At 27.6% G+C, this 20,664-nt stretch overlaps 1 long non-coding RNA gene across 1 annotated transcript in view; it reads right to left on the bottom strand.

Annotated features, from left to right (window-relative positions):
* Positions 1-18,411, bottom strand: part of LOC113382803 — a 32,175-nt gene extending 13,764 nt beyond the window's left edge. Inside the window, exons 1-2 of the long non-coding RNA XR_003367688.1 lie at positions 18,332-18,411; positions 12,297-12,438 (exon numbers count right to left, since the gene is read on the bottom strand). This is a non-coding gene — a long non-coding RNA (uncharacterized LOC113382803). The remainder of the gene's footprint in view (positions 1-12,296; positions 12,439-18,331) is intronic.
* Between the last annotated feature and the right edge of the window lie 2,253 nt (positions 18,412-20,664).

Below are 20,664 nucleotides of genomic sequence, written 5' to 3'. Positions count from 1 at the left end.
TCATAATACATAAGTGACCCGACAGATGGCGCACGAATTTACTTAATGTCACATTTTAAAAATAAATATATGAAACTTACTATATATAAGAATTATTATGCGTTCTATCTAAATGTTTATATAAAGAGCTAATACTATTAGAGAATCATTTTTTATTGATTTGGAAAGAAATTCGAAAATGTTTTTGTTAAGGACCACCCTAATATATATATATATATATATATATATATATATATATATACTAGCTGACCCGACAGACGTTGTTCTGTACCTACGTCTACAATTTTTCAATATTTTATACTAATATTTACTGCTTAGTTAAAAATAATAATTACTGTTTTTTGAATTACTATTTACACCAATATATAAGTGATGTTGAATGTAGAACTGTTTCAAATAAAATGATTGTTCTCAATTTCCACAGTTAACACTTTAATTATTTATTTAACAAATATTAAAAAATGTTCAATAAAATTGTATATTAAAAATTATACACTGCGATTTATAGAACAAATTTATTTCCAATAGCTCAATTTATTTTATTGCATTTAAGGGTTATATAGTATTTTTAGCCATACCTGTAGATGTGGATGTATAAATGAATGATTTTTTGTTTATTCACGACTAAAACATTGATTTTCCAAATTTATCACACTAAAAATGATCGTCTGCCTTTTTGATTTATGGTCATAGCATAAGATACTCATGTTGAAAATTTAAATCTTTTAAAAAGTACAACAAATTCAGAAAGAATTAATATATAGCATTCGCGGCAAAGGTGCAATATCACCTTTTATTTTTCTCACCCAAAATAATTGCTTCAATAATGTTGCCTATAATTTTTATAATTTTGTACCATATTTTAACTGGCTTTAAGTAATTTTAATATCTAAATTGCATTTTTTTCTCTAATAAATCAATATACATTATTGCTTAAGTTTATATTTGAAGTGAATTAATTTGTCAAATCCTGTTCACATGTGCTCTATTCAACTTACGATCAACAAAATTATTGCTCTGTAAATTTTTTTTACTGTGCTCCAATTTACTTGATATTTTGGAAATAGGCTAATCTTTATCTTAATTTCAATGTTTTTAACAATTTGCACTCCGTCACCATCCACAGCATTAATTGGATTATTACTCTTTTAATTCTGATTTTATCAGAACTTGTAATACACTATTTTAAAGGTGATTAAATGAGCTACAACTTTCTCTATCATTAATTTTACCGTAACTTCTCTTATTGTAAAACGGCGAAGGGTTAAAGGGCTCGAAAGACCTCTGGTTGGACAGCTCCTTAATTAATCATACATCTATCAATATTTGTGTAACGAAAAAATAATAAACAATAATAATTAGTCAGAAAAATACCTCGAATTTTCTTATATATATACTTTTATACGTATTCTTTCAGAGGTATTATGATGAGAAATTGGTTGTTTTTTTTTAAATGTTTTTTTTTTCATGAAATCATGAGTTTTTTAAGAATCATTTGTACTAAAGTTGTGGTATTTTCTAGAATCCATCAAGATCTCTTAAACCAAGTTAATTCTAGATTGAATACGATTATTTTTAATTTTGGTGGATATGGCACTCAAAGTATTTGATTTAAATGAAAAAAAAAACATTGCATGCGTCCTTTATCTGCATGATAGCTCACTCATTTTACACGCAGAAATACTCATTTTAAAGCTTATTTTGAGCACTATAAAAACCCATTTTCATATCTAGCCTAATAATGTTCCTAAAACACTATAAAATAACGATTTATTAAGATTTTAATTGATATAATTCTGTTCATTACATGATTTTCGTTAAAATGTATATTTTTGAAGGTGTTAGCAACAAATGATGAAAAACGCAAAAAAGAAACAAATATTCAGTAGCCAGTAACTTGAAAAGTATTTCCTTTTTTGAAAAACATTATTAAATATTTTTCTCGTATAATTAGTTCTTTTATCGATACCCAACGTTATTTTGAAAAAAGTAAAATTACACCACTGAAAAGAAATGTCATCCACCCGAGAAGTGGTAAAGGAGTCTAAATTGTTTTCACTTCTGAAGAGTAAGATGAACCTAGTTCCAAAATTCCAAACGAATTGGAAAATAGTAAAAATTTCAGACCCAAAGCGCTCCATTGAGTAAATATTCCGTACCCAATGACAAACATATGAATTTTTGACACAATGAAACTTTTAAATAATTTTTTTGTATTGTGACTTAGTATAGTAAGGCAAAACGACTGCAAATTGAATATGTTTGAGCGCAATCACTTATGGCTCGCTCCTTTGCGCGAATTCGTACGGCGAATCTGTTCGCAAAGTGCGCAAACAAAATTATTGCAAGCAAAAGCAAACCACGCGCACGTCAGACGCATGCGCAGACTGCATCACTTGTCAAATGCATGTTATATTATTTGCATCTTATAATAATTTAATTTTTGGCACATCTCAGCTGCTTTTCGGCATTAATAATGTAGACATTACATTTTCCTTATTCATAATTATGAATTTATTATATTCTAATATTGCCTTAGCCTATAAGTGAATAGAAATGTTTGGCAAATGACAGTCCTCAATTGTTTTTAATGTCAAACTAAGCTTCAAATATTCTCAAGGGCAAACAATGATAAGCGGTTTTTAGTAATTTTTTCTATTTATTTCTACAATTTAACTATATTTCTATGAATCAAAACATTCTAAAAAATTTCCCGAACAAACTTCAGGAAGATTCATGAAAATCCGAATTATAGTTTAGAAGGAAATATGAAACTTACATTGTTACAGAAGAATTTTATATATAAGATATATATATCCAGGGCCGGTCCTGGGGTCCGTAGCGCCCGCATGCAACTTTTTTTTTAGCGCCCCCCCCCCTATTAATTTTCACCGCTTTAACAGTTTATCATTAAAATTATATAAATATTTACATATTTTTTAAAAATTAATGTTTAATTTTTCTGGATTTAGTACACAAAAAATTAGATATAATCTAGAAGAGTATAAAATATACTGATTTTAAATTTATTTATTATTATCGATATTAATAAATAAAACAATTATTGTTGTTTCATAATTTCACATTTTAGTAATATTCAATATGTAGCAAATTGGTTAAGGATGTAAGTTCGACTACCATAGCAAAAGAATTAATATTTTTGTTAGACTAAAGTTATAGAATTTAAGAAATGCATTTAAGAAATAATATTTATTATTTTGATATAAAGATCTTGATCTCAAAATAATAAATACTATTTTAGAAATGCATTTCTTAAATTCTATAACTTTAATTTAACAAAAATATTAAGTGAAATAAATAAATTAATTTTTAATTATTCTGGATTTAGTGCACAAAAAAATAGATATAATCTAAAAGCGTATAAAGTATATTGATTTTAAATTTATTTAGAAAATCGAGGCGATTCGGGGGTTGATTATAATCAAGTATTTTGAAATTTTCAAGTATTTTTAACGTATGTGCAGTATTAATATTTAAAAAGACTTAATTTAATTTTCAAACATAACACTCGTATTTCATGTTGGATTTTTTAAATTTTAATTTAATTTAATTTTTCATTATTTACAATATCCAAAATTGCGTCGTAAAGTTCTCCTTATTGATATCGCAAGAGCCGTCATATTCAGAGTATCAGCTTGTTGTTTTAAAGTTAAATTTTTAACGTATTTTAGAAGTGTTGTTCAAAAATCAGTAAAAAATGCAAACATATTTCTTGAACAATAGTGAAAAAAAACTTATTATATTTGATATGTATTATTTCTGTATAGTTAATAATTATTAAATTTAGAGAATGGACACCACCAGGTATAAAACAAGCCTTAAGATTTTCGTTCCAAAATAAATTTCGCTTCCATCTTTCATATTTGTTCCACCCAAGTCTTCAACATTCAAAATTCAACAGATGCGAAACATTTGCAACAAAAGCAAAAGTTACAATTAAATTTCTCGGATTAAACGAGTCATTTTCTAAGCACTGACTCCCAATTTCTTATAATTTGTTTATATTTTTTAACAAGTTCCGATTCAATTAAATCAGCTCGCAATTTTTCGTCAATAATGCCCAACAATTAATTTAATGTTTCGCAGGTTTGCGATTATGGGATTGAACACTAGATAATTTCTTTTTCGATTCCACGGTAACTTCAAACAAAGAAAAAATTGAATAAGTAGATTAGGCAATAAACAGAGCTGTTATTTACTAATTTGCAGAGTAATTAATCGGTTAATTGTTTCTACTGCTATCACATTGCAAAATAAATATGCTTTTTGTGTCTCCGTATCCCTAGTTAAGTTAAATTATTTATTATAATTTATTAAGTATTCTAGATTTTAAATAAATAATTCTAGATTTTATATAAACAATATAAATATTATATTATAAATTTAATTTTCGAAACTCGTTTTGGCGCCCCCTAAGGCATCGCATGCAAGGCAGGACCGGCCGGCCCTGTATAAATAAAAATAGTATGAGAGTTTTTTTAAAAGTTTATTTATTTAAAATTCATACGTTTCGGCTAGCATCTTAGCTTAATCAAATTAACTATAAAAATTAAAACTAAATAAATAATATGAAAGAAATTTCATAAAAAAACAATAATAATAATAATAAAACACGTACAATATTGTATCCTAATATAGCATATGAAACCATTATTAATCTATGGTATGAGTATGTGCACATTGATAAAATATATATTTTTTAACATCACAAATGGTAAAACACACTAATAACCATGAGAACTTAACAAGTTGTCGAAACTATATATTTACTCTTCAGAGTTTAAGATAGAAATGTCACATTTTTTCTTAAAGCAGTTTTTAGCATATGTTCAAATTTTACGGGAAATTTAAAAAGCGATGGGATCTTGTCATTTTTAAGAAATTTTGACGCGCTATTAAGAAACCATGTGTTTGTTTCGTTCAGGGCCGTATTGTCGACGCGTTTGTTTATGACCCTGTGGTTCTATCTTAAAAGTCTAAGTCGTTCGATATTAAAAGGGGATTTTGTTTTGATAAAAACAGTACTAGCTAGAAATCTCGTCTATCAAATTAATTGTCTAGATTGTAATTTAATTTACATAGGAGAAACAAGCCAGAACTTAATGAAACGTTTATAACAACATAAAAACAATTCAAAAAATCCAAGGCAATTTAAAACTATGATTGCAGAGCATATTCATACATTAAAACACAATATGGACTTTTCTAACCCGACTGTACTACAATTCGAACAAAATTTATTCAAACGAAGAACTATAGAAAGATCTTTTTTAACTATATATAGCAATAAAACAATAAATAAACAGAATGAACTTAACACGCTGTGCGACACAAATCTCCTTTATTCAGTTAGTATTTCCAAATTCCTCATAAAACAATAATACCGACGCGCAAAGGATTCGCAATTCGTTCCACACATGTTGTAGAATCGTGGTAAAAAATATTTTTTAAAAAGTCCTTTCTCCATTATATCTTCAACCAGTCTACAAACAACACACTATCCTAATTTTAAATTAGTATTTTGTGAAAATATTGTGTAATTACAAGTTTAATGTTTATAATACATAGTGTAGTGCATTACCATATCCTGATACCATGGATTATTAAAATTTTCCAATTTAACACTAAGATTAACTAATTGTAAGTACTATTTACTATTTTATTTTTTCTTATCACTCCAATTCAATTGTTTTAGTTTTTAATTTTATTTTTAGTTTCCACTGAATGAAGGCTAGGATTATAGCCGAAACGTATGGATTTAAAATAAATTTTTGAAAGAAATTCATGTTTTTTATTGATGTTATGCCCGATTACTAGACTTTGTTGATACATATGTCAATATCAAATTCAGAATCATACAATATATATATATATATATATATATATATATATATATATATATATATATATATATATATATATATATATAAATATATATAATATATATATATATATATAAATATATATATATATAATATATATATATATATATATATATATATATATATATATATATATATATATATATATATATATACATACTAGATGACCCGGCAGACGTGGTCCTGTACCCACATCTACATTTTTTTAATATCCTATACTAATATTTACCGTTCAGTTAAAAATAATAATTATTGTTTTTCGAATTACTATTTACACCAATATACGAGTGATGTTAAATGTAGACCTGCTTCAAATAAAATGATTTTCAATTCCCACAGTTAACACTTTAATTACCCCATAGATAACAAGTATAAATTACCCCCTCAACAAATATTAAAATATGTTCAATAAAATTGTATATTAAAAATTATACACTGCAATTTATAGAACAAATTTATTTCCAATAGCTCAATTTATTTTAATGCCAAGGGTTATCCAATATTTTTAGTCATACCTGTAGATGTGGATGTATAAATAAATGATTTTTTGTTTATTCACGACTAAAACATTGATTTTCCAAATTTATTACACAAAAAACCATCGTCTGCCTTTGTGATTTATAGCATAAGATGTACGTTTTGAAAATTGAAGTATTTTAAAAGATAACAAATTCAGAAAGAATTAATATATAGCATTCGCGGTAAAAATATAATATCCCCTTGGATTTTTCTACCCAGAATAATTGCTTCAGTAATGTTGCCTATAATTTTTATAATTTCGTACCATATTTTAAGTGGCTTTTAGTATTTTAATATCTAAATTACATTTTTCTCACTAATATTTCAATATACATTATTACTTAAGTTCATGTTTGAAGTGAATTATTTTGTCAAATCTTGTTCACATGGGCTCTATTCAACCTACTATTAACAAAATTATTGCACTCCGTCACCACCCCCCGCAATAATTGGATTATAACTCTTAATTCTGATTTTATCATAACTTGTAATATACTATTTTAAAGGTGATTAAATGAGCTACAACTTTTTTAACAATTACTTTAGTTTGTTTTTACTTGGTGTTACTGCCCAAATATATATATATATATATATATATATATATATATATATATATATATATCTTATACATAAAATTCTTCTGTAACAATGTAAGTTTCATTAATCCTCCTAAACTATAATTCGTATTTTCATGAATCTTCCTGAAGTTTGTTCGGGAAATTTTTTAGAATGTTTTGATTCATAGAAATATAGTTAGATTGTAGAAATAAATGGAAAAAATTACAGACAAATTACAAACCGCTTATCATTGTTTGCCCTTGAAAATATTTAAGGCATAGTTTGACATTAAAAACAAAAGACGACTGTCATTTGCCAAACATTTCCATTCACTTATAGGCTAAGACAATATTAAAATATAATATATTTATGATTATGAATAAGAAAAATGTAAGGACTACATTATTATCGCCAAAAAGAAGCTGGGATGTGCTAAAAATTAAAATAATATAAGATTAAGTATAAGATACAGTCAACATCTGACAGGTGATGCAGTCTGCGCATGCGTCTGTCAGTGATCGCACATAAAACTTAGCCTACAATTCACTTTGACTAATTATTATTTTTATACTTTCAAATGCAGTCGTGATTTGCCTTACTTTACTAAACCACGATACAAAAATAATTTATTTATTCAAACAATTATTTAGAAGTTTCATTGTGTCAAAAATTCATATGTTTTGGCATTGGATACGAAATATTTACTCAAGACAATGGAGCATTTTGGGTCTGAATATTTTTAATGTGCTCCAATTTGCATGAAATTTTGGAATTAGGTTCATCTTACTCTCAAGTTTAAAAGTAAAAATAATTTAGAATCATTTGCCACTTCCCGGGGGGATGACATCTCTTTTCAGTGGTTCAATTGTATCTCTTTCAAACTAACGTTGGATATCGATAAAAGAACTAATTAGAATAGAAAAATGTTTAATAATGTTTTTCGAAATTACTTTTCAAGTTACTGGCTACTGAAAATTTTTTGTTTTTTGCGTTTTTCATCGTTTTTGGCAATTATTTCTAAAAATATACATTTAAACGAAAATCATGTAATGAACAAAATTATATCAAACAAAATCCTAATAAATCGGTGTTCTATAAATTGTTCTAAGAACAATATTAAGCTAGATATGAAAATGGGGTTTTATAGTACTCAAAATAAGCTTTAAAATTAGTACTTCTGCGTGTAAGATGAGTGAGTTATCATGCAGATAAAAGACGCATACAATATTTTTTTCGTTTAAAGCAAATAGTTTTTGAGTGCCATTTCCACCAAAATTAAAAATAATCGTATTCCCTCTGGAATCAACTTGGTTTAAGAGATCTTGACGGATTCTAGAAAATACCAAAACTTTAGTGCAAAGGATTTCCAAAAAACTCATGATTTCATGAAAAAAAATCTATTTAAAAAAATAAAAGATACGTATAAAGGTATATAAATGAAAATTCAAGGTCTTTTACTGACCAATTATTGCTTTTTATTATTTTTCTGTTACACAAATATTGATAGTGCACAACCAGAATGTCTTTCGAGTCCTTCAATCCTTTGCCATTTCAAAATAAGAGAAGTTACGGTAAAATTTACGATAGAGAAAGTTGTAGCTCATTTAATTACCTTCAAAATAGTGTATTACAAGTATTGATAAAGTCAGAATTAAAAGAGTAATAATTCAATTAATCCGGTTGGTGGTGACGAAGTGCAAATTGTTTTCACTTCTGAATTTAAGATTAAGATTAGCGTATTTCCGACACACGGTTTTTTCCTCTCCATTTACTGCAATTTTGTTGATCGTAGGTTGAATGGAGCACATGTGAACAGGATTTGACAAATTAATTCACTTCAAATATAAACTTAAGTAATAATGTATATAACTTTATTAGTGAGAAAAATGTAATTTAGATATAAAAGTTACTAAAAGCCAGTTAAAACATGGTACAAATATATAAAAATTATAGGCAACATTATTGAAGCCATTATTTTGGGTAGAAAAAACCAATGTGATATTGTACCTTTACCGGGAATACTATTTATTAATTATTTCTGAATTTGTTATACCTTTTAAAAAACTTCAACTTTCAACACGTGTAAATTATGCTATAAATCACAAAGGCAGGCGATGATTTTTTGTGTGATACATTTGGAAAGTCATTTTAGTCGTGAATAAACAAAAAATCATTCATTTTTACATCCACACCTACAGGTATGACTAAAAAATTGTATAACCCTTGACATTAAAATGAATTGAGCTATTGGAAATAAATTTGTACTATAAATTGCAGTGTTTAATTTTTATTATATAATTTTATTGAACATATTTTAATATTTGTTAAAGGGATAATTAAAGTGTTAACTGTGGGAATTGAGAATCATCATTTTATTTGAAGCAGTTCTACATTCACTCATTTATTGATGTTAATAGTAATTCCAAAAACAATAATTATTAATTTTAACTGAACGGTGAATATTAGTACAGGATATTGAAAAAATGCAGAGTTGGGTACAGGGCAACGTCAGTCGGGTCATCTAGTATATATATATATATATATATATATATATATATATATATATACAGTAGAATCCAATTAGTATGACGCCGGATATATTGACAACCGCTTATTATGACGTAATCGCACTAGGAAGTTTGGTTTCCATATAAAATTTCTTAAAAAAACAGCTGTCTAGTCGGATATATTGTCATCGCTTACGTTGACATGTCGCTTATAATGACCCACTTTTGCAAAAAATTATGTCCAATTATAATGACCGACATGATTTTACATGATGTGGCCAAGTCTACGGAAGCAATTGCTATGTCTTTTGTGCACAATAGCACTAGAGACTGTTTTTACAATAAAATTATGTAAAGAAATCAATCAAAAATTTCTAATTACTTACATTAAAAATCACATTTGTATGTTTATGGTTAGGGTAGACCAATTATTAATGGTCCACCACGGATATCTCGTAAACAAATAAAATTAATTTTTTTTTAACAAATATATTTGATAGTAAAGGGCAAAAAATGTATAAATTCATAACCAGCCATCACCTTTATTCTTATGACCTTGCTATCAGAAGATAAGCAGCACATGAGTGGGATAAAAAGGACCAGCAGAACCTTTACTTTGGCAAAGGTGTAAGCAATAAAATAGTAAAGTTTTAAAAAAAGCAATTTCAAAAGAGATTAATTAAATAAATTATTATTCCGGCTTGTCTGATGAATATTTCTGACCAATAGCAGATCAATGTAATATACTGTGTTATCTTTGTAACAAATGTACCCACAGAATTAATATTTTGCATTGTGTAGCGTAAAATCCCTTTAAAATTTAATAGAAGAAATTGCATCTGTTTGCCCCATGGTTGTCCCACTTTACCCCGTATGTAAGGTAAAATGGGTCAGATACCAAATTTAAAAAAAATAGTAAAAAAAAAATTTATATGATTAGGAATTATGTGAAATTTTTTCTGTACATAGTTCGATAGATGCTTGTTTGATGTGTGTTATATGTCGCAAGGTTGTTCATTGAGTTTGGACAGTATAATTACTGCAAGTCAAATTGGACCTTTGTGCCCCGCCCTACCCTATGTCAATTTTATTTTATATTAAATTTTAATGTGTCATTTTGATTTTTTTTAAATGTATGTATAGGCTTTTATTTTAAATTACTGAAACATGTAACATGTTTACATATTAAAAAGTTTTTCTTCAGTATGCTTTGTATGACGACCGGTTAGTATGACGAGATTTCGGCGTCCCTTCGATGTCATACTAAGCGGATTCTAATGTATATATACGAGGTGTGTTCAAAAAGTACCCGGAATTACTAACAATTAAATTTCGCGGGTCTGGAGTGTCTGATTGTCAAAATTTTTTTTTTATTGTGTTGGTATACATGCCCCTAAAGTATGATGAAATTTTCAGCTATATTCACTGTTTACTTTGTCTGTGGTAGTCGCTAAGGTTCGACGTGTTTTTCTGAGCTCGGCGATTTTTACAATGGAAGAATTGAAAAGTCAAAGAATTTGTATTAAATTTTGCGTAAAAAATGAAACAAAGTGTTGCAAAGTGCAAAAATTCACCAGATATGGCTCCGTGTGACTTTTTCCTATTCCCAAAGTTGAAGAGACCCATGAAAGGACGGCGGTTTTCCTCGATTGAAGAAAATCGCTGAGAGTGCTCAAGGACATTTCAAAAAGTGAATATCAAGGGTGCTTCGAAAATTGGAAAAAACGCTGGCATAAGTGTATTATATCTGGGGGGGACTACTTTGAAGGGGACCACATTAATGTAGACGAATAAATAAATATTTTTTTGAAAAAACGAAAATTCCGGGTACTTTTTGAACAGACCTCGTATATATATATATATATATATATATATATATATATATTAGGGTGGTCCTTAAAATGGTCATTTTTGAATTTCCTTGCTCCCAGGGGCTCAAATGGTTCCAAATTGATAAAAAACAATTCTCTGAAAGTTTTAGCTCTTAATATTAACGTTTAGATAGAGCGCAATTCAATCAAACTTCGTATGGAAAGAGCATGGAAAAATTTTTGAAAATTAAAAAAAATGCTTTAGGTATAACTTAGCGACAAATGAATGAGTTTTATTCATTCATTTGTTCGCTAAATTACATCTAAAAAACATTTTTTAAATTTTTGAAAAATTTTCCATGCTATTTCCATACAAAACTTTGATTGAATTGCGCTCTATCTAAACGTTAATATTAAGAGCTAAAACTTTCAGAGAATTGTTTTTTATCTATTTGGAACCATTTGAGCCCCTGGGAGCATGGAAATTCAAAAATGACCATTTTAAGGACCACCCTAATATATATATATATATATATATATATATATATATATAAAATCTGCTAACATAATGGAGCATTATTTCATTGAATTATCATTCAAGCAACATGACTATTCGAATAATTTTCAAAACAAAGCATACATAACATTGAAGATTATTCAAGATGCGTATTTCCATCGCAAATATCTTAATATATTGATGATTTTTTGTTCGACGTTGAAACATATTGAATTGAATAAAACGGCCAATGCGTCAAATGAAATAAAATATTAATTTTATTTTTTTTTTTTGTACGTTTTGAGACTAGATGTGTCTCATCATTCAACTAAAAGAAATTTACAATATAAGAAAAAGTTTTAGAAGTAATAATATAACAATTGCTTTGCAGAATCTTGCCTCATTACCTTAGATAGAAATAGTATAAACAAGAGAAATGATGACCTCCTGATGAAATGATTTACACAGTCAATTTCGATCACAAAAATCTAGCCTTACTCACCCACACACAGGAACGCCGATTGTAAAAAATCATTCAGGGTCCCTTTAGAACAAAATTTTTATCCCACATGTGTTCTTATTGGCCTCGGTACCCATAGCTATTACATGTTTCTGTGCCAAAATACTTTAATTTTTCTAAATTTCTGTAAAACAAAACTTTCACTATTATTCCTATTTACAAAAAAAGTCATGATTATTGATTAGTTGTATCAATGTTAGTGCAAAATTCTGTGATGTGTACACATGTTTAGATATAAAATACCAAGTTCAATGTAACTTTCATTTTATTTTTGTATGTATTTTTTTATGTGTATATATATTGAATGTTAAATATAAACAATACAACACACACTTTATTTTAGTACTAAAACATGTGAATGGTACAGAATATTATTATTCTCTTAGACTCTAAACTAATTCTCTTCAATAAACTAATCTGTTTTCACATTTGTTGAAATTAGTATGCGACGCGCACTCCACTTGTTTACATTATAATAATACCCATCCTGTCTCTTCATCTCGATACATAACTCATATCACAAAATACTATTATATATATATATATATATATATATATATATATATATATTCAATAGATAAGTCCTGGATTTTTTTTATGTATTGATTGTTTCTTTTCCGAACAGTAAATCCAATAATAAAAAACAATTTGTTTTTTGAAGATGTTTAATACGACGTTTCGGAACTAGGTACGTTCCATCATCAGGTTTATTTTGTCAAATACAATGTTTTTTAAAAATATTGATTAACAATAATTAACGATGGTCAATACAGATTAATTAGAAAAATTTTTTTTATAAAGGAATGGAATGGACTTGAAAGGAAAGGAAAGGAATGGACTTTTAAAAGACTTTTTTCTGAAAGCAGTTTAATCTTTTTGAATTCGTCAAATAGTGTTAATAAAAGATCAGATCACAATATCATTCATGACTCATATCTAAATTTTTTAAACCTGATTAAAAACAATTAATCCTAATAATTTTTGAATATGTATATAAATACATGTATATATGTTATAATATATGTACATCCATATATGTGCTTATATGTATGTTTTTGACCATCGTTAATTAATGTTAATTAATTTTTTAAAAAACATTGTATTGACAGAATAAACCTGATGATGGAACGTACCTAGTTCCGAAACGTCGTATTAAACATCTTCAAAAAACAAATTGTTTTTTATTATTGGATTTACTGTTCGGAAAAGAAACAATCAATATATATACGAGGTCTGTTCAAAAAGTACCCGGAATTACTAATAATTAAATTTCGCGGGTTCTGGAGTGTCTGATTGTCAAATTTTTTTTTTATTGTGTTGGGATACATGCCCCTAAAGTATGATGAAATTTTCAGCTATATTCACTGTTTACTTTGTCTGTGGGTAGTCGCTAAGGTTCGACGTGTTTTCTGAGCTCGGCGATTTTTACAATGGAAGAATGAAAAGTCAAAGAATTTGTATTAAATTTTGCGTAAAAAATGAAATAAAGGTGTTGCAAAGTGCAAAAATTCACAGATATGGCTCCGTGTGACTTTTTCCTATTCCCAAAGTTGAAGAGACCCATGAAAGGACGGCGGTTTCCTCGATTGAAGAAAAATCGCTGAGAGTGCTCAAGGACATATCAAAAAGTGAATATCAAGGGTGCTTCGAAAATTGGAAAAAAACGCTGGCATAAGTGTATTATATCTGGGGGGGACTACTTTGAAGGGGACCACATTAATGTAGACGAATAAATAAATATTTTTTTGAAAAAACGAAAATTCCGAAAACTTTTTGAACAGACCATGTATATATATATATATATATATTATATATATATATATATATATATATATATATTATATAGATACGAGGAAATTGGATTTAAGAGTAGAACGAGTATTAAGATATAAATATGGAGCTTAGTTTTCTGCATAAACTATATTTCATAAGATTGCAGGCGTTTGGAGATTAAGTGTAAACTCTTACAGTAAAAAGTATAACTATTGGTACATTATAAAATATTTTTGAAAGGAAGAACTATCAACTTTCTTTAACAAGGCACAAGACACTATACTGAAACATATAAAGTGATTGATATTTTTGATCTATAATTAATATTTCATAAAATGCCAATAAAAATTAGAATTAAGAACTTACAGTGAAAATGAAATATACCTTAGTTTCGAAACATATGTAATTTTGTAATGTTGTACAGAAAATTGAGTGTAGTGACTTGTATATATATATATATATATATATATATATATATATTATATTGCTGAATCTGTTTTCATTTTTCTAAATTCTGAATGTGTTAGTAAGAGAACTTCTTTACTTTTTGACAGTTATCAAAATTTAATTTATACATGTAATTCTGATTTTTTTAATATTTAAACAATTTTTTACCACTTGATATTTTCTTTTATCTTCTCTTTCAGAATTCGAAATATTTCGATCACTCGATTTTATTTTTCAAAATTCTACATATATATACATATTTTTTTTTGTTTTAGAACAAAATATTTAAGTTTTAATTGTCAAATTTTGCATAAAATAATTTTGGTATGTTTAATAATTTGTAAAACTGGTTTGGTATGTATAATTTTAATTTTGTTTAATTTTATTTTGCTACTTTGTTTTATTACTTTGTTTGTATTTTAGCTGAATGATGAGCTAGCAGAATAGCTCGAAACATATTAAAAAAGATTTATATTTATGTTCTGTTTTCATTTTTTTGACTTGTGGCTGAAAAACCTTATCATATATATATATATATATATATATATATATATATATATATATATATTTAAGTCGCTTAGGCACATATAATTTTCGGATACTAGGATCAAAATAAGATACTTTGCCGAAGAAACCATACCTCTAAAATAAATTCTGATGTCCCATGCATTGACCCAAAGATAGGAATTGCATTTTGAAAAATTCCGTTATAATCCATTTAGAGTGCTCCAATCGTTTCCAAATGTATAACAAACCCCAACTAACTTTGGAAGGCCGATCCACCCATATCTATGGTTCACCCATTGGAACCTCTCCTTAGAGGTCTCCCATACAAATATTGCAAAAAATCATCGTTTTTGGTATTTTACTCAGCAAAAATATATTATTTAAACATTTTTTTTTAGATATTAATTCAAACACACACAAAAAACATTTTTACAAAAAAAAAATATTAAAATTCTTCTTTGTTTCAATTTTCCAATGCATTTTATCTCTACGCTTCCATGCTAGCTAGAGGCTGTTACGGCGACGATATTAGAGAGCCGTGCAAAATTCTCCAGACTTGAAACTAAAAAAGACTTCAAACAATAGTTTACGAGTTTTACATAGTTTTATTTACAAATCTTATGATAAAATAAATTTTATAATAAAAATAAATCGCAGATTTTTGTCATGTTGAAGTACCCAAAATGATACAACTTTTGTATGGGGGACCTCTAAAGGGAGGTCCCAGGGGGTAGTTCATAGGCATGGATAGATCGGCCTTCCAAAGTTACTGAGGCACTCTAAATGAGCCAAAACAGGATTTTTTAAAATTTGACCCAATCTTTGGGTGAATGCACGGGACATCAGAGTTCATTTTAGAGATATGGTTTCTTCGGCAAAGTATCTTATTTTGATCCCTAGTATACGAAAACCATATGTGCCTTTTTTTACCCATACAAATCGACCCGCCTTAATACACACATATATATATATATATATATATATATATATATATATATATATATGAGTGAGTTCTTGAGGGCGATACATCAAACAAAGAAAAGGCAAAGATTTATAAAATAATCTTTAATTCCAAACGTTTCGACATTCAATTTAATGTCATCATCAGTGGATCTAAAAACAGTATGAAAATTAGTATATCTAGGTAATTATAATATATGTGGATTGGTATAGTAATTATAAAATAAGAGAAAAATTAACAAACAGCAACACTTAACAACAAACAAAATATAAAAGATAGGAAAGGTAATAGAGACTAGAATTAAATAAATAATTAAAAAAGAAAAAAAATATAGGCAAAAATATATAAGTACACTCATATAAACCTACGCATACATACATATATACACATATACATATATACATATATACATTATATATATATATATATATATATATATATAAATACAAACACACATGCAAACATATAATACACATATACATATACAAATACAAAAATATCATATATATATGTAAAGCAAAAAAATGTTTATGAAGATGGATAATACATATAAAATACATACATATATACATATATATATATATATATATATATATATTATATATGTATATATGTATATATACATGTTTATGCGTATATGTATATGTATACGTGTATAGCTATAGTTACATAGATAGGTATGAGTATATGTATGTTTCATACATGTACATGTACGTTGTTGTGAATATGCATGCACGTTGCATATATGTATATGCATATATTTATATATGTATAGTCGTACATGTATATGTGTACATATATAGGTATATATTTTTGTATTTGTATATGTATATGTGTATTATATGTTTGCATGTGTGTTTGTATTTATATATATATATATATATATATGTATATATGCGTAGGTTTATATGAGTGTACTTATGCGGCGGCACCTAAGTGCAGCCCTGCAATTAGTACGATCCTGCCGTACCACGTGATTGTCCTGCATGATGCGCACGCATCAAGACGGCCGAATAAAAGAGGAAGAATTATAGGCAAACGTCTCTTCCACCGTCAACCGCCAACAAGGACAGAACAATACATAAGTTGTATTAATATTCAACAACAATAAACAATAGTGAATCAAATCAAAACTCTTGTTATTCAACAACCACTTCACTTATATATTTTTGCCTATATTCTTTTTCTTTTTAATTATTTATTTAATTCTAGTCTCTATTACCTTTCCTATCTTTTATATTTTGTTTGTTGTTAAGTGTTGCTGTTTGTTAATTTTTCTCTTATTTTATAATTACTATACCAATCCACATATATTATAATTACCTAGATATACTAATTTTCATACTGTTTTTAGATCCACTGATGATGACATTAAATTGAATGTCGAAACGTTTGGAATAAAGATTATTTTATAAATCTTGCCTTTTCTTTGTTTGATGTATCGCCCCTAAGTGCAGCCCTGCAATTAGTACGATCCTGCCGTACCACGTGCTTGTCCTGCATGATGCGCACGCATCAAGACGGCCGAATAAAAGAGGAAGAATTATAGGCAACGTCTCTTTCCACCTCAACCGCCAACAAGGACAGAACAATACATAGTTGTATTAATATTCAACACAATAAACAATAGTGAATCAAATCAAACTCTTGTTATTCAACAACCACTTCACTTATATATTTTGCCTATATTCTTTTTTCTTTTTATAATATTTATTTAATTCTAGTCTCTATTACCTTTCCTATCTTTTATATTTGTTTGTTGTTAAGTGTTTGCTTGTTTGTTAATTTTTCTCTTATTTTATAATTACTATACCAATCCACATATATTATAATTACCTAGATATACTAATTTTCATACTGTTTTTAGATCCACTGATGATGACATTAAATTGAATGTCGAAACGTTTGGAATTAAAGATTATTTTATAAATCTTTGCCTTTTCTTTGTTTGATGTATCGCCCTCAAGAACTCACTCATATATTTCAACATCAAAATTAACTACTAAATCATATATATATATATATTATATATATATATATATATATAATATATTTCTTTATATGCATATAGAGACAAGGATAGATATTCCTATAATGTGAACAAATGGATGAGCGCTTTGCATACCAAAATTAATTCAAATGCAAGAAGAATAAGTAAACAAGAAATTAAAAATTAAGTAACTGAATAATATACATGAGTCGTGTAGAATATTTGTGTCGGTTCTCATATCCTATTTCAGAGTTGATTTTGGTATGCAAGGCACTCAATTATTTGTTTACATTACAAAAATATTGATCCTTGTTCCTTTTATTTGAATATTTAAAGTACCTAAAAATTGGATTTTTAAGCATTTCCATACATCCTTTATATGTTTAGTGTAGTGTCTAGCCTCGTTATAGAAAGTTGATCTGTATTTAAGCAAAATTAATGATTAATGTTTTACAATGTATCAATAATTATACTTTTAAATAAACTTTACACTGAAGATAAGACATACTTAGCCTCAAAACGTCTGTAATTTCATGAAATGAAGATTGTGATAAAAACTGAGTGTAGTGTGTCCATATTTACATATGCATATACGTAAGTTTATAAATATATATATATATATTATATATATATATATATATATATATAATATTAATCACAAAATAAAAACATTTTACACGAAGACTTTGACAACGTCAAATATTACTAAACTGTTGTTAACATACCAAGTAAAAAATGAGTATTAACTGTGTATATGCAAAGTAAAAATCTACTTACACATATAAATTAAGGTTTTTAATATTATTAACCATGTATATTTTATTATATTTTACAATGAAATGTGTTCAACAAGCAACGACTCACCACATAACCAATAAAACCACAAGATATTTCTTGAAATTTAAATGCGAACTATAATAACACTTCAGTTATATATTACTGTATACAATTAACTCTAACTAATTATTTTAAATTTAATAATTGATAATACAAAATATTTTAATAAAGCCTAACGGAGTTAATTAGTCAGCTTCAACCGAAAGTAATGGTCATCAATCGAATTGATAGATGGCGATATGATACCCTATAATATGACACCCTATGGCTTGACAGATAACGACCAATAATTGTAAACGCAACGGACAACGGCGAGACTAGCGGCCTCATAGATAAACAAATGGGCCTTATGATCGTTGGCAACACTGGTTCACTAATCCATGCTGAAAGTCATGGATAAATAAATAAATACTAGTGTTGTATGGCACCATGGCAAATTGCTGGAACTTTCCGTACGGTAACGAAATGTTCGAGGAATATCAAATGTTTTCAAATAGATTATTATAAATATTGTAATATTGTCTAATATTTATAAGAACTATTTAAACTGAATTGCAAAGTTGAAAATTATTTATTGTTTAAAGTATATTAGAACAGAATTAAAATTAAAATCTGAATTATTCTCAATACACAAAAAAAATCGAAAAAAATTGAAATAAAAACTTGATAAATAAATGAAAACAAATTTTCTTTTTCGAAAAGCAATTATTTTGTTGAAACAAGCAGAAAGTTCTTTGAATCATGCTAATCAGACGCTTAGTTCTCTCAAAAACTGCCATTTTTTACTCTGTATCTTTGAAATGGCTGGACCTGCCTTTGGCAAAAATTAATCACCTCTTCTCCCAATCATTACAAATTAAATGTTTTTTAGATCATTCAAATCGGATGCCCCGTTCTCTCAAAAACTCGATTCGTAGTTTCTGCACTCTTTGCTCAGTATCTCCGTAACGGTTGGACCTACCTTTGCCAAAAACTAATCAGCACATCTCCCTATCAATAGGAATCGAATGTTTTTTTAAACCATTCAAATCGGTTGATCCGTGCGCCCGAAAACGTGGACGAAAAGTGTATCCATACATACATACACACACACACATCCATTTTTTCTGAGGTATGCCAAAATGTTGAGAAACCTTCAAAACGTGAAGAAATGTAAAAGTTTTCAATTTCAATTTTTGGACGATTACAATAACTTACCGTACGGGAAATTAATAATCGAAAAGTGCTCATGCCTACTCGCTTGTCAGTCTTTCAAGTTGTGCAAAAAACATCCCACTACAGAATACATATGCATAAAAAACATTCGATTCGTATTGATAAGGAGACGTGCTGATTAGTTTTTGGCGAAGGCAGGTCTAGCCGTTCCGAAGATACGGGGCAAAAAGTGCCGAAAACGGTAACTCAGTTTTTAAGAGTACGGAGCGTCCGATTTAAATAATTCAAAAAACATTTCACTTGTATTGACAAGATAAAGAATCGATAAAATTATCATAAAGGTAGGTCTAGCGGTTTCGGAGATATGGAGGAAAAAGTAAAAAAATTAGCCATTTGGCGGTCAAAAATGATCATTAGACATATGCACATCAAATTATCAGATATTTTATAGAGATTTTAACAATAAGTATACATTTTGTTAACATTCCTATGGGTTCCGTACCAATGCTTATGCGTTATACAGCGACGCGGCGCTTACGCGCTTTATATTTTGTCCCTATGCAGTTAAATTAGTACGATTGCTTTGAAAAAAAAGTTCAGATCTTCCACAATATGTCTATTATATAAAAAAATATTTTTTTTTTTAATTTTTTTTTCAAAAAAAAGTAATGTTTTTCCAT

Source organism: Ctenocephalides felis, unplaced genomic scaffold, assembly GCF_003426905.1.
Source record: "Ctenocephalides felis isolate EL2017-DRISC unplaced genomic scaffold, ASM342690v1 CF-g0.4_SCAFFOLD_03570, whole genome shotgun sequence".
NCBI classification, from domain to species: Eukaryota; Metazoa; Arthropoda; class Insecta; order Siphonaptera; family Pulicidae; genus Ctenocephalides; species Ctenocephalides felis.
The sequence above is the reverse complement of the archived record's forward strand: the minus strand, read 5'-3'. Positions and strand labels throughout refer to the sequence as shown.